We start from the raw sequence: 13,748 nt of genomic DNA, 5'->3' as shown, positions 1-13,748 counted from the left end.
TTGGATGTCTCTGGGGCTGCGGCAGACTTAATCGAATCATGCATAAACGGCATGCTTAGAAACTTGTCCGCAGCTGAGAAGTGTTCTGAGAAGGGGGTTGCGCTGGGTGAGCTGATTGACACTAAACTTAATATTGAACCTGTAAGTGTAATCACCAACCCAATAGAACATCCGAGTTGGGGTTGTCCTGAAACAGTAGGCCTGTTAAAACTAATATCGTTCCAGCCATAGTGTCGGAGGAACTCACTGAGAAGCATCCGGCGATTGAGGGCCCACTTCAGATTGCCCATGAAGGGAAGAAGGGAAAGAGTAATTTCGTGCCAAACCTCAAACAAGTACATATATCCTCCCGACAAGCCTACCAGATACCTCCTTCGCCCTTACAAACATGGAGACACAGAACGAGGATGGGGACCCCGTTGATCTTGAAAAACATTACCATCTAGAGATAATTAATTTGGTGTTAGAGGCCTTTTTGTAAAGGACACCGATAATGGTAAAGTATCATAGACGGCAGTGAAGGACACAGAAGTGGCGCTCTGCCTTCCCATGGAAACAGCTTTGTTTAAGGACTTAAGTTCATCAAAGGCCTCCCACGGTCCAGCTTCTACTAAAAGCTTGAACAAGCAACTAGCAGTGAAATGTAGGTGGATCAAAGGGATTCAAACTAAGACTGGATCAATGCCTAGCGTGCAACTTGCAGGAAAGAAAAATAAAATTCTAAATGTTCACTGCGTAAACTATTTGCAGTTTGGGCCCGGTGGAGGAACTAACTGACAATGAATTATTGGAGGGTACATTGGGAGTGGATGCCCACAACACAACTACATTGCACATACCCCCCCTAGTGAACCATCAAGAGGGGGGCGAACGGCTGCTCAGAAAAGAGCAAGATTAAGTTCAAGCTGTATAAATCTGGATTTAGGAGTGTAGCAGGACACGTAAACCAACTTTAAAGGCACTGAGAAGAGCTAAATGGGGACAACTGCTCCAAAACTAAGCAGTGGAAAAAAGCTCTGATTTCCCCAGCCAGCAGTTCAACCACCTGTATATTGCAATTTGACATTGATGACTTAAGAAAAAGGATCGACCTAGTGAACATAAGTTGCTTCCTAGCAAAAATGCAAACCAAGCTAAGACTAATAACGGGTGCAACGTCTCGACTAACAACATCGAAGCTGTTGAGGAAGATGCTATCTTTTGGCGGGCTCAGGCAACTCTATGACAACAGGTTGAGGATTCCAATTGCTGCCGCACATGGGGGATAAACCAAATAGAGTGGAAAGCGTCCCCTTGCTAGGTACTCCAAGTAGAAGGCCTTCCAACTCATTATCTGTGAATGTGAGTCCAACCGAGCTAATTAACGACCAAGGGAAAACAAGATTTCGAGAGAAGGAGAGTAAGCTATCAAGGGAAATGCTGCCGCGATGATCCCATCAGTCAAATGTCGCTAGTGACCATTGTATTGGCACCTTTCATGCAAATATACAAAGCCATGAATGACACTTTAAAAGATCAAATAACTTTGCTGGCTATGCAGCACACAAACATGTTTTATATAGAAGGCTTAATCACAGCTGGGGCCCTCTTTGGAGAAGGTGGCGGTGTGCAGGCACCCCAGGGGTAGGGAAATAACAAAAGGGAACAAAACACTAGGAGCAGGGAGTTCGAAGAAACACAACTTCTAACTGAGTGTGACGCTTTGAACCCCTGTTGACTGCTATCCCCATCACACAAGGTGAGAGTTGAAGCGGATTATCCAACCGCCGTGGCGACGGTGTTGGAAGTGTTCCTGCCAATTGTAGAAGAACTAGTAGCAGGCGCTCTGGAGAAGAATGCCTCCATTATTGTGCCGGACAGCATATTGGAGCTAAAGACAAACTCAAAGGTGATAACATTAAAGGCCTTTATGTCATTTGCCCAAAAAAAGAAAAGAATGTTAGTGACTGACGTAACTAAACAACAAAAACCAATTCTGATTGTCAAGACCAACAACTCTAAGAGCTTTTTGAGAAAGTTGTCACTCCCCCAAACAGCAAACATTTTGTCATAGAGTATTATATAAAATAAAATGCAAATAATAGCTACGCAGATTGTGGTGGAGGATTCGCCAAAGTTAAGTGAGGAAGCGATGGAGTTTAACAATCTGAATACATTATTAAATGCATCTACTTACTCATTGGATATGGGAGCGGATGACTATAATCAAGAACAAATTAACATCTCTGTTCCACCTCTGAATCACGTTTTGTCCACGCGCCCAGTGTCCACGAAGAGTCCGGAACATGTAATCTCATTTTTAACACTGACTGAAAAAAGAGAGAAAGCGGAGGCCAAACTTAGAGATGAGAAAAGTAAGGATTGGAGGCTACCAACTCCCAAGGAAGCGGCTTATGTCTGACTCTGGAGCATCACAGACTGGCAGCCAAGTCACAGTTGATAACCGCTTATAAAGAGGATCAATAGAGTGGGATTGAGAAATGATCAGCAAAGTCAGCGATCACTCTTACTACCAGGACACAACAGATAATTAAGGGAAGCTCTCTTGATAATAAAAAGGAGTACCATCTGCCATCTGATTTAAGACACGATAAAACAGAGAAACGAATATGCATCGGAAATCTCTGGAGCGAGACTATGCCCGCTGTCTTAGACTTGAAGGAGTGGTGGATAGAGGAGACAAATGCATTTTAAATCATTATAATATGCTAAATCTCTGCAATCGTGTACCATCTTTACGTCAAATCAACACTGATGACTTTTCCATAATTGAGTTCACACGTGAGGAACGTATGGACTTAGTGTATCTACATCTATGCTCATTTGTGGTAAAGAAACTGCTGTTATTCGCAGCGTTGAGCTTCCTTTTGCTGAGATTTTTTCTAACTGATCTGAACGATGGGGTGGCTGATGATCTTGCTATTCCAGCACCAAACATCCACTCGCGGAGTAACACTACAGAAAGGGAGTCGGTCAAGACTGCCTCTGTGAAAACCTTGGTGGAACTGAGGTCCTCAGGGGTGGGGTTGTTTAATCTAGCTGAGATGGGGCAGCAAGGCTTAGTAGGTGAAGGACCTACCCACATTTAACCATGGAGGAACCTGACATTATCAATACATCAGCACAATGGAAAAGGCCAGGAAAGTAAAAGATCGAATTAAAAAGACAAAGTCCCTCAGAGTTTGGTGAATCATGGTCTTGGCTATCAGCCGCTTTCGCGTGTGGTTACAATGATTAGCTGAGCCCCTAAAGTCATAAGGGAAGACATTTACTTTAGCCTCTTGGCACACGCAAGGCTAATCACATGTGATGGCAGGAAAGATGAATTGAAATAAAATAGACTACATATGTTTCCAAGAATCTTGGCTAAGAACACAACCGGTAATGGACAGTTTTGCCACGTTTTTAAATCCAGCAGTAATGGGTGCTGTAGGCCGCCCCTCATCAGGGCTTTTGACTTTAAAAAGTGGGAATGTTTGAAGTAGTAGGATCTTATAACAGAGGGCCATATATCCAGTAAACCACACTTGTAACCAGAGACCACCTGATGAAGTTGAGGAAGACATCTATGAAACATTTGACAATTGATATTTATTGGAATCCTTCTAGAATTGAGGCAAATTAGATGATCAGGAAAATTGCAGAAGTGATTGACGATGCCTACAGTCTAGAGGATTCATCAATAATTCTATGTGGAGACTTGAAGCTGATGTGTACGAAGGACGACGGAAAACTGATGAGTGTGGATGCCAGTGAACGGAACCCACGGAAGCAGAGAGGCTTGAATGGAACGAATAAATGGAGATTCGAGAAAATCATATTTTTAATGGCCAGTTTGAAAAGGACAAGCTCTGTCATCCTACTTGGGCGTGTGGTTCTCAAACCTCGTTCATTAACTTCATATTTGTGTCTAGAGATCTGACTTAAGCTATCAATGCCTTTGATGTTGGTCCAACTAAAGCTAGCGACCACAACATGTTAAAAATGTCGACGACAGTAGGAAGGAGCAGACGTTCACATAAAATGCTTACATCTCTGGAGTTGGTAAACAACGGCTGTAGAATAAAAATATCAAGGAGCATGGTGGAAAAAATGGGTGAAATATATTGAGGCTGCTCGCAATGACTCTGCAAAGCCCAGTAGTCGTAGTCAATTATATCCTGATGTTGGCCCTGTTCTTGGTACGTAATGCCCCCAGAAATACAATTTCGACTTGGCACCAGCATGTATATGAGAAGTTGTTTGCCGCGAAAAAGCGGGAACTGAGGTCTGCCATTGGTTATGCAAAACGGTCCCTTATCCTTGACTGTAGAATCAGACATCAAGAGGATAAGAAATAAGTTTAATAACTGGCTCTCTGGACATAAGAGTGAAATGATCCAGCAGGAGGAAGAGAAAATGTTCAGAGCAATTGGAAAAAAAACACATCTGAAATGTGGGCCCTTATTAAATCTACTGGCAAATGTCAAAAGCATCCGCAAATAAACTGAGTTGCAGAGACAGACTGGATAAGGTTCTTTAAAACTCTATATGCTGAACCGTCCTCAAAGAAGGAAAAGTAGCTGGAAGTACCTTTAGCTTGGAGCCTGTTATATGATCATGAAGACCTAGTGAAGTTGATTAAGCGCTCTAAAGCTTCTCGTGCTCTACAGCCAGATGGTCTATCTAATATGGCCATGAAAGAAAATCCTGAACAATGGGCTACAGTGCTACGCATGATACTGGAGAATGTCATGGTAGCCCAAAACCTACCTATGTCACGGAAAATGGTGAATGTGATACCAATATTCAAGAGTGGCAATAGGGACGATCCGAATAACTATCGCCCTATTCCCCTGTTGCAAGTGATGGTGAAAATGTATGCGACATTACTATTAAAAAGGCTGGTGGCTTGGTCGCATATTGAAGGGCATCAATACACTTTCCAGTCAGGACTCGTTAAGGGGCTAGGGGCATCTCACCCGATTTCTCTCCTCTCCAGCTTGAAGGAAAAAGTATTAAGAAAAAACTGCAAAATCCACTTAGCATTTGTAGACCTAACAAAAGCGTTTGACAGTATAAACAGGCAGCGTCTGTGGTGCGAACTGTCCTCCTGGAACTGTCCCGATGATCTGGTGGATCAATTACAGATAATCCATAGGGCCACTTCCATTAGAGTTTGTCTAAACACTAGCAGACCTCTAAGTGAAGAGATACCCACTGGACGGGGAGTCAAACAAGGATGCCCTTTAGCTCCAGCCCTCTACATCTCCGACTTGGCCAACTTTATGGAGGCAATGAGGTGCTTCCCACCAAAAATTGGAGGATCAAAAGTGGGCCGGCTATTATACGCAGATGATCTAGTATTACCAGACAATAATGCTATAGGCCTCTGAAGACAACTGGAAAGACTCGAGGAATATACTCTTCAAAACGTTCTGTAGATCAATATAGAAAAAACGAAGATCCTAACTCTTGGAAAATGCATAGGAATGATGCAGCAGAAGTTTAAATGTCATTTGGGCCCTCTGGTGATCGTATCTGTTGACTCTTAAGTACCTTGGTGCACAAATCTCAAAAGCTCAGTGGAAACTCATAGCCTCGTATCATTAAAAGGAAAATCAACAGCACTGGCTAACCAAGCCTTAATCCTGAAACGTAGGTTTTGAAGATATTCATTGCAGCCAAAATTAGACTTTTATAGAGTCAAGGTGGTACCCACTTTGACATGTGGTGCGGATGCCTTGCTCGGGCTTCCAAAAAAACATTGGGCTAGCCTGGGGGTGTTTTCTGGAAAAGGGTGTTGGGCCTTCCAAAAACTGTCCCAATTCAGAACATTAGAAGGGAATTGGGCATAACCTCTATGATTGCATCCATAGAGTGGAAATCTCTGATTTGTTGGGGAAAATGCTCGAAAGACTCCTGCTCCAATTTTAGCCCTCATAAAAGTAGAGATGGAAAATGGATCTGGAAGTACAGTGGCAAATTGGAATTTTGACGGTAAAGCATTGTTGGACCACTCAGGCTCCTCACTTGAAGAGTTGCTGTCCAACCCGTGTAAGGTTAAAAAGAAGCGGTGGGAAACAAATTGGATCGCAACTTGTGATGAGGCGAATAATTATAAATTGTTCTGCAGCTTAGCGAACGAGACGAGAGCACTGGGTTATATGCCACAGTACTTCAGGAGACTTCCAGTACCTCATTACTGGTTTCAATGTATGAGGCTTAGATTCAACCTCTTCAACACAATAGCGGTCCTATCGCCTACGGCCTGGTTGGCCAAGAAATATGTGACATGTAGATTTTGCAAGGAAGAAGGCTCATTGGAAAACCTGTCCCATTTATTTACCTTATCCTCAGAGAGGACAAGATACTTTTCTCACTCCTTGAAGGACTTCGCACCTTGTCAGCAGGCGAATGGTGGTCTCTACTACTGAGAGGGGAGAAAACTTCACTGACTATTGCAATAGTCACATTTTTAAAGGACTGCCCAGGAGTTTTGGACTTAAGAATAACTGGCGCCACTTAGGGTTGATGCCGTTTTCAGGTTTACTGACCAGTCGACTGAAATTGATGTCTTTGCGAAATGTTTTTAATAAACTAAAAATGCAACAACAACAAAAAAATCACATTTCTACTGCTCTGTGATCATTCTTTTATTTTGAATGCAGGAACCATAATTAGTGGTTCTATATCATACACCTCCATGAAATACATTTTCTTTCCCAATAAACAACTTCCAACAATTGTTCCCACCCACAAACACTGAAACACACACATATCAGGAGGGTAGCCCAGGGGCAAAGCACTCGCCTTGGAAGCAAGACGACATGGAGCAACACAGGTTCGATCCCCGGGTCTGCGCTGAGAAAACTCCTGGGTATTAAGCGCATTATAAATAACCAATTATATTTAATATATACAAAACCCTGCCTAGCATCTCTTGTAGCCTTGGCTATTTGACGCGGCTTCATGTACATTTCCTACAAACTCAAAACCAACAAAGCCAACCTTCAAAACTTCAAATAAGACCAGGGAACACCTCAGCACATAAAATAAGAAACACAGATAACATTCTGAGCTGTATCATTCACATATAAATATGATTATTGCACAGAAAATGTATGGTCCAATACGCGTGGCTATAATAATAGCCATGCATACCATAACAACCAATGAAATGGTGAAAGGCGTTGATGCGCCAACGCACGTGCTTGTTATAGCCACGGTTATAGAGAAACCTTGCATGTTTGACTGTTAATAACATCGACTAGGACAGGTCCACAAACACTAGTCATGCCATTTACTAGTGTGTAGCCACAGCTGCACAGGGTGCCACTTTTACCCTTCGGTGGCAACGCTGCGCACTGGGTGCATGCTGGCTAGCCACGGGTAAACACGCCAGCCATTGCTGTGGCTCGGCGTGACCATCAATACATCAATCACTCCCTTTTTTTGTAAAGCCACAATTATAAGAGTGCTTTAAAACATCTTGTAGCCGCAGCTATCACACGTCCACAAACACTCGACGTACCATTTGCCCGTATATAGCCACGGCTACACAGTGTACCACTTTTACCCGCGTGTAGCAATGCTGCGCATCTAGTGGGTGCTGGGTAGCCATGGGTATACACGCCAGCCGTTGCTGTTGCTAGGCACGATCCTCAATACTCCAATTGCTCCCCTTTTGTATAGCCGCGGCTATAAAATAATTTATTTTTAAAAAAGATCTGAGTATGGAATAGGAATGACAAAGAGACATTAGTATTACAATGGAAGTTAAAAGATCAGTACAGTAAATCACTGTTCATGTAGTTATGTAAGGCAGACGATGATAAAGAAAGCAGACTATACATGGCATGTAAGAAAGTCTGAAAACACACAGCCAAAATAGATAAGATTCCTAAATACCTACTGCGTCACTGACCATGGCCTTTGGACATGGCCAAGGATTTTTCAGCCCCGACGTCACTATACCTATAAAAATATCTTTTAAAAAGAAATAAAACACATACACCCCATAATGAATAGTCACGGACATGGAGCTACTCTTACCCTTGGTTATCCGTAGTCCTTTGTAACCCCGAATATAGCCTTGAATATAGGAAAAACAGCTGAAAATGAAAATGCTTTCCTGCCCCCCCAGGCCCTCACCAAGTGCCCCCTTCATCTGTGGCAGCTCCCCCCACTCTCCAGATGGCCTCCTCACCTCCGCTGCCTTTCTCTTTCCCCCCACAACATATGCTGTTTCTGGGACGCAGTTTGCTTTGAGATGTCGGCTAGTTGCGGCTGTAGCCGAGCCTACAGAAGGCTTTGTCCTGCAAACAGTCCCTAGACCCCCTCCAGCTCCCAAATTTCACTTGGTGCCCTCTAGCCACCCCCTCCCACCACCACCTCTAGCCTGATGGCATTTGCCTGTTTTTGACTTGCAAATGGCTTTTTTACAGCGTTTTATTTTCCCATATGCTTGGCTATAGTCGAGGTTAACTCTTGCATCGAAAGAAAAACAAGATGGCAGCTGTTTCCTTTCTAAAAACACCCAGTTTTGGGTAAATCCCCGAAATATGTCTCCGTCAAATATTTAAATAACTACTGCACAGAATAACCCTAAACCATGCATGGTCCAAATCCGTCCATTGGGCTGCGCGCTTTGGCAAATATTGTCTATGCGAAAATGAATGGGAAGTAGGCTGCAACTTTGGAGAAAAAAAAACGTTTGTCTTCTTAATAACTTTCTTATTTTCTAACGTATCTTTATGAAACGTTGCCATCTGGGGGGACCTGCGAGTCCCTAATCACTTTCGAAATTTCGGTCAACTCTGTTACTCGAATCAAAAGTTATTAACAACAGAATTTTAAGGGGTTGCTATGGGAGTCCGACTCACCTTAACCATAGGGCAGCTATTGCCACCCTATAATATAATATAATTATGTCTTTGGGCATGCAATTGTTACACCAGTTGCAGGGCCACTACACTGAGCATGAGTGGACGCTGGCGCCTACCAACAAAAGCGTGTATAAATGCAAGATTAACAATAAAAAACAAGTTATGTGTTAAATAAATCCCTAATTCATTATAACAATACCAATGAACATGAGAAGTGTGCAAAGATCTTTGGTGAGAAGCAAAGAAAAAGCAGGAGAGACCAGGAGCAGGGCTACTTAGGGCTTCACAGACATGTTGAATGGTGTTGGCAGGGTCATGAGCCTGGATTAAATAACGATATATGTGTTTATATCTTCTTATACCTTTGTTTACTGAAGTCCTTTTTTTTGGTCGACCAGACCTACATAATACAGGAGACCACACAAAATAATTGACGTAGAAATAATCGACGTAGGTTAGAGAGTGCCATCCTCAGCCACATGCACCAAATCATGGTCTGACTGAGAGTCTAGTTGATCTAAACTCCCCTGAAACTTGGGCGTACAGTGGTTCCATGTGTTAAAATTGTGGCAAAAATGGCTGTTTACACAAAAAAATCACAGCAAAAAGACTGTGGTTTTGCCGCCGCAATCCATGTAATCGATGCAGGGGACAACGCGGCAACCCCTGCTCCTCATAAATGGTATAATGGGTACACCTTTACTGGGTCAACCCCCAGCGATTTTATTGTAGAGATGACTTTTTTGCCGCGATTTTGTTACTGCACACCCATACAGTTTATTTGATGGGTGGTTGGATCAACTGGTTTGCAAGAGCCTTGCTATCACCTTGGTATATGAAAATATGCTTCATTGCCTTCACGTGGTCACTGCAAGCCACAAACCAAAAGCGCGGCCTGCGGTCAGCTCAATGGTGTAGTCTGTTTCTGCCCAGAGCTGAACAGGATTTGGCTTCCCTCATCAACCTGTTCCGGGCGTGAGGGTGACCCCACTTCCCATAGGTTAGGTGTCATAGGGAGAAACATTCATCCTGAGCGGTGAAACTGATCAATCATGTGTGAAAAGGAACATCATCATCAAAGTACGATAAGTTATGAAAAGTCCAGAAAAAAACACAACCACGCTAGTTAATATTGAGGCCTGTCTGGTCTGAACTCAATCATGAATTGTGTGGTTCTTTTTAAAATGTATTTCCCTCCTTTTAGGGTAAAGGAATGTTTGCACTGATGCTACAACCAAAGTGAGTTTAGGGTGCTCAAATATCAGGAATAACCATGTGGGAGACCCTTTGCCATAAAGGTAAGCAAGCGTCTGTATTGGGGGCATGAGGGAGTTTTTTGTTGGATTTAAATAAGACCCATCAATGCCAAAATCAATATTCCTCAAAGGTGGGATGCTAGAACAGGGTGAAGCCTGTTTGTATTTCTGCTCTTAACAAATATGGCTGCCGAGGCATACCAGCTGCCTGATAAAAGATGGAGCCCACAATTTCATCTTCTAGGCCTTGTCTCTCTGAACAAGGGGTGGACTGGGAACCAAAAGAGGCCCTGGAAATAGTTTTCAAAGACGCCTCATATTACACATTTTCAGCAAGCTCCGCCCTTTAACAATGAGAAAATTTGGAAATGAAATAGGTTACCACACAAAAGACACCCAGGGTGCAGAGGCCTTGCCGGAAAATGTCCAGTGTTCCCAATAAGCCAGTCCACCCCTGCTCTCAACAAGAAGTAGCACACTGACATCAGAAAGAGTTCTTGCCCTCCAGTGTGCACAGGGGGGGGGGGGGTAGAGAGCCAGGGAAGCAGGAAGGACATAGAAAACAGAAGTAGAGAGAACAAGAAAGAGAGAGCCGAGAAGGAGTAAACAGGAATCTAGAGAAACAGCAGGAAGAGGACATGAATGAGAAGAGGATATAAAAGTCAAAAGGGATTTTCCTCATGAATATTCATGAGAAGAAATGTGCATACATTTAGAATCACTGTTTGAAAATGTAGCTCATGAATATTAATGAGGCCTGGAGTTGGATAACCCTGAAAAAACGAAAGGGGGACGGGGTTGAGAAACAGAACATGAGAGAGAAGGCAAGGGGCGAGAAAGAACAAAGAGCGTAAGTGGGAAGGAGAAAGAAATGCGAGAAAAGAATGAAAGAGATAGGAGGGACAGGAAAAAGGAGAGAAATGGAGTTTGGAGAATTGCAAATCCCTGGGGCTTTTTTGCTTCCATTTTACTGAAGAGTTTTGAATTTGTGTTTCCAGTGAGGTTGTGAGGGAAAATCAATATGTTATGTCTGTGTAGGCCTTGCTGCTGAATAGGGAGGGTTTTCACTGTGTTACTCTGGCTTTGTGTCTGTGCGGGAGCAGAGGGTCTGAGTTAGGAGACTGGGAACTGCAGCGACACCCTAGGGGACCCCTCAAATACCCCCTCCGAGTTGGCATCACAAAGCAGACAGCTTCTCCCAACACAAAGGGTCTCCATCACACACTCGCCCACTCCCTCATCCGTGTCTTCATCACAGTGCCCTCATTTGGCACTGCCTGCGATTGCAGTGAAAGTGAGGGAGTGAGCAAGAGTTATACTCCATCTTTATTTGAAGAGAGCTCAGTGGTTAATTTGATTGCTTCTTGGCGCTTGGCAGGCAGGAGAAAGTAAAGGAGACAGGAGGAAGGTGGAAGAGCGAAAGAAACGAGGGAAGGAAGTGGGCAAAAACAGGGAGGAAAGGAAGAGGTAAGCGAGAGGAGGGAGGGTGGCTCACTTAAAGGGGATTCACTTGAGTGAGGGCACACGCTGTAGCCAACCTTCGATGATTTTATTTATTTATTTTGGGTTTGTAGAGCGCACTACAGCCCACGGGCATTTAGGCGCTCGCTATAAGAATATTAAGATTGCTTGCTTGAGGGTTACAGGAAGCAGACCAGATTTAGGTGCTTGCTTTTTGTTTTTGTCCTAAATCCACAAACACCGTAACCAATAGTACCCCTTGTGTCTCCACTGTATGACCCTTGGCTTCAGTGTCTGGAAAAGATACCCTCGCGCCAGTGACTAGCTGTGACCTTTCACTAAAGTCCGGTCTTTTTGCCCGATTAACCAGTTGTATAATTCCTTTGAACAAACACAGAAGATTACCCAGCAGAAGAATTTAATCAAAACAGCCTGTAATCTTCCTAAAAAAAGGTTACAGTCGTCTCGTTGTGCAGCCAGACTTTCCCATAACGTCTACATAGAAATAATATATCATTATTAAATGACATCAGGGAATAATCTGCTTTTTTCAAGGTCGGCAGTTCAAAGCTGCCAGCTTTAAAGCAAGGCCGCATTATGCGCATTCCTTTGCGCTCATTTATTATCAAGTGCGTAATCAGCCCTCCCCCTATTCTGCTCTGATTAAAGTCACGCTCTTGTCCGAAATGATACCTGCGCAGTCCAACTCTGCATTCTCCCTTCCCAGAACTGTCCACGGCCCTTGTGAAGGAGGATTTTAATAGGCAGCTAGGATTCCAAAAGAGCGCCTGTATTGTACTCAGGGAACATCAGGAAATGAAAATGGATAACGGAAGTAAAGCAGGAGGACTTCTGTACAAATACTAACATTCCTGCAACCAGATTATAGGGACTCTGCACCTGTGCAACTGCAAAGTTGCACGGTATAAGCATCAGGGTAAAGTTTGCCCTGTTACAAAAATGCAGTGAAAATGTATTTATTTTGCACTAGGGCAATTTTTACCCTGGTGATTATACCATGCCAGACTCCACTTGTCATGGTGTAATGTTCCCCGAATATGTCCCAGTGTTTTAGGAATGGGGCAAACGTTGCCCTAGTGCTGATTCCGTGCGACTTTACACTTGCACTGGTGCAAAGTGGGGAAAGAAAGCAAGGCTGTGGTTGGGCAATTCCTTGCCCTGGGAAATGGCAGCACTTCTTTAAACAAACAAAAAATGTATTAACATGTTATACAGCGATACAAACAACAGCTTTTCAACGCAATAAAATCCCAATCCCCCCCATATCTACGTCCAACTCATGAATAATCTAGTACAAGTTAAGAACCTCTAAAATACCCACGACCTTCCTCCAAAAGATAGTAAAACAAATGATGCAAGCCTCGTTGTTCCCTCCCATTATCAGAGCCCATACAGCCTCGTCATGAATAGCAGAAGGCAACCCGGCTTCAATGGCGGCCTTTGACCACAAGTCATTCAAGGATTCCCAGCTGGTTTTTGACTGTGTCTAATTGGTTATCACCACACAGTCGGCAGAAGCAAAGATACGTGGGGGTGTTCATCCAGGCCCCCGTAATTTCTAGGGTCTTTACTGAATTAGTTTAAATCTTGAGGTAATCCCAGACCAGGGAATTACCCACAAACTGTCCGAGGTAACTGGGGGAATGCTCCAGAGTAAGTATGTACTCAATGAACAGCCCACTATTGGCTTTGGAGGCAAGATCCACTACAGCCTGCTCGTGATAACCTCTATAAACAGTGCCTTGCGCGGTAGCTTTAAAGCGTGAAAGGGAACAACTCAATAGAACACCCGTGGACAAAGCCAACCACCCGGCAGCAGCAGCAATATCAGATAGAACACTATCCTGCTTGAACACTGCCTTAACCCGAACGGCATCAAAGATAAACAAAATTCAGGGTGCCAGCCTGAGCATTGGCAAGTTTCCAGTAGATAGTTAGACAAGTCACCTGGCACTAAGCCAAGCAGGAGTCAATACCTAATTCAAGTAAAACTGCCTCTACCGGAGTCCGTATCGGGAGGCAAAATAATCTCTTAAGCAATGAAGCCTCCAGTTTGGCCACTCCCATTAGGATCTTGGCCAGATATAACTGCGCCAAAATTCCAACAGTGTATCCCCCTCCTAGTTTCCCAAGGTTCCCAACT

The sequence above is a fragment of the Ambystoma mexicanum genome, chromosome 12, assembly GCF_040938575.1.
Source record: "Ambystoma mexicanum isolate Mex_15411 chromosome 12, UKY_AmexF1_1, whole genome shotgun sequence".
Taxonomy (NCBI): domain Eukaryota; kingdom Metazoa; phylum Chordata; class Amphibia; order Caudata; family Ambystomatidae; genus Ambystoma; species Ambystoma mexicanum.
The sequence above is the reverse complement of the archived record's forward strand: the minus strand, read 5'-3'. Positions refer to the sequence as shown.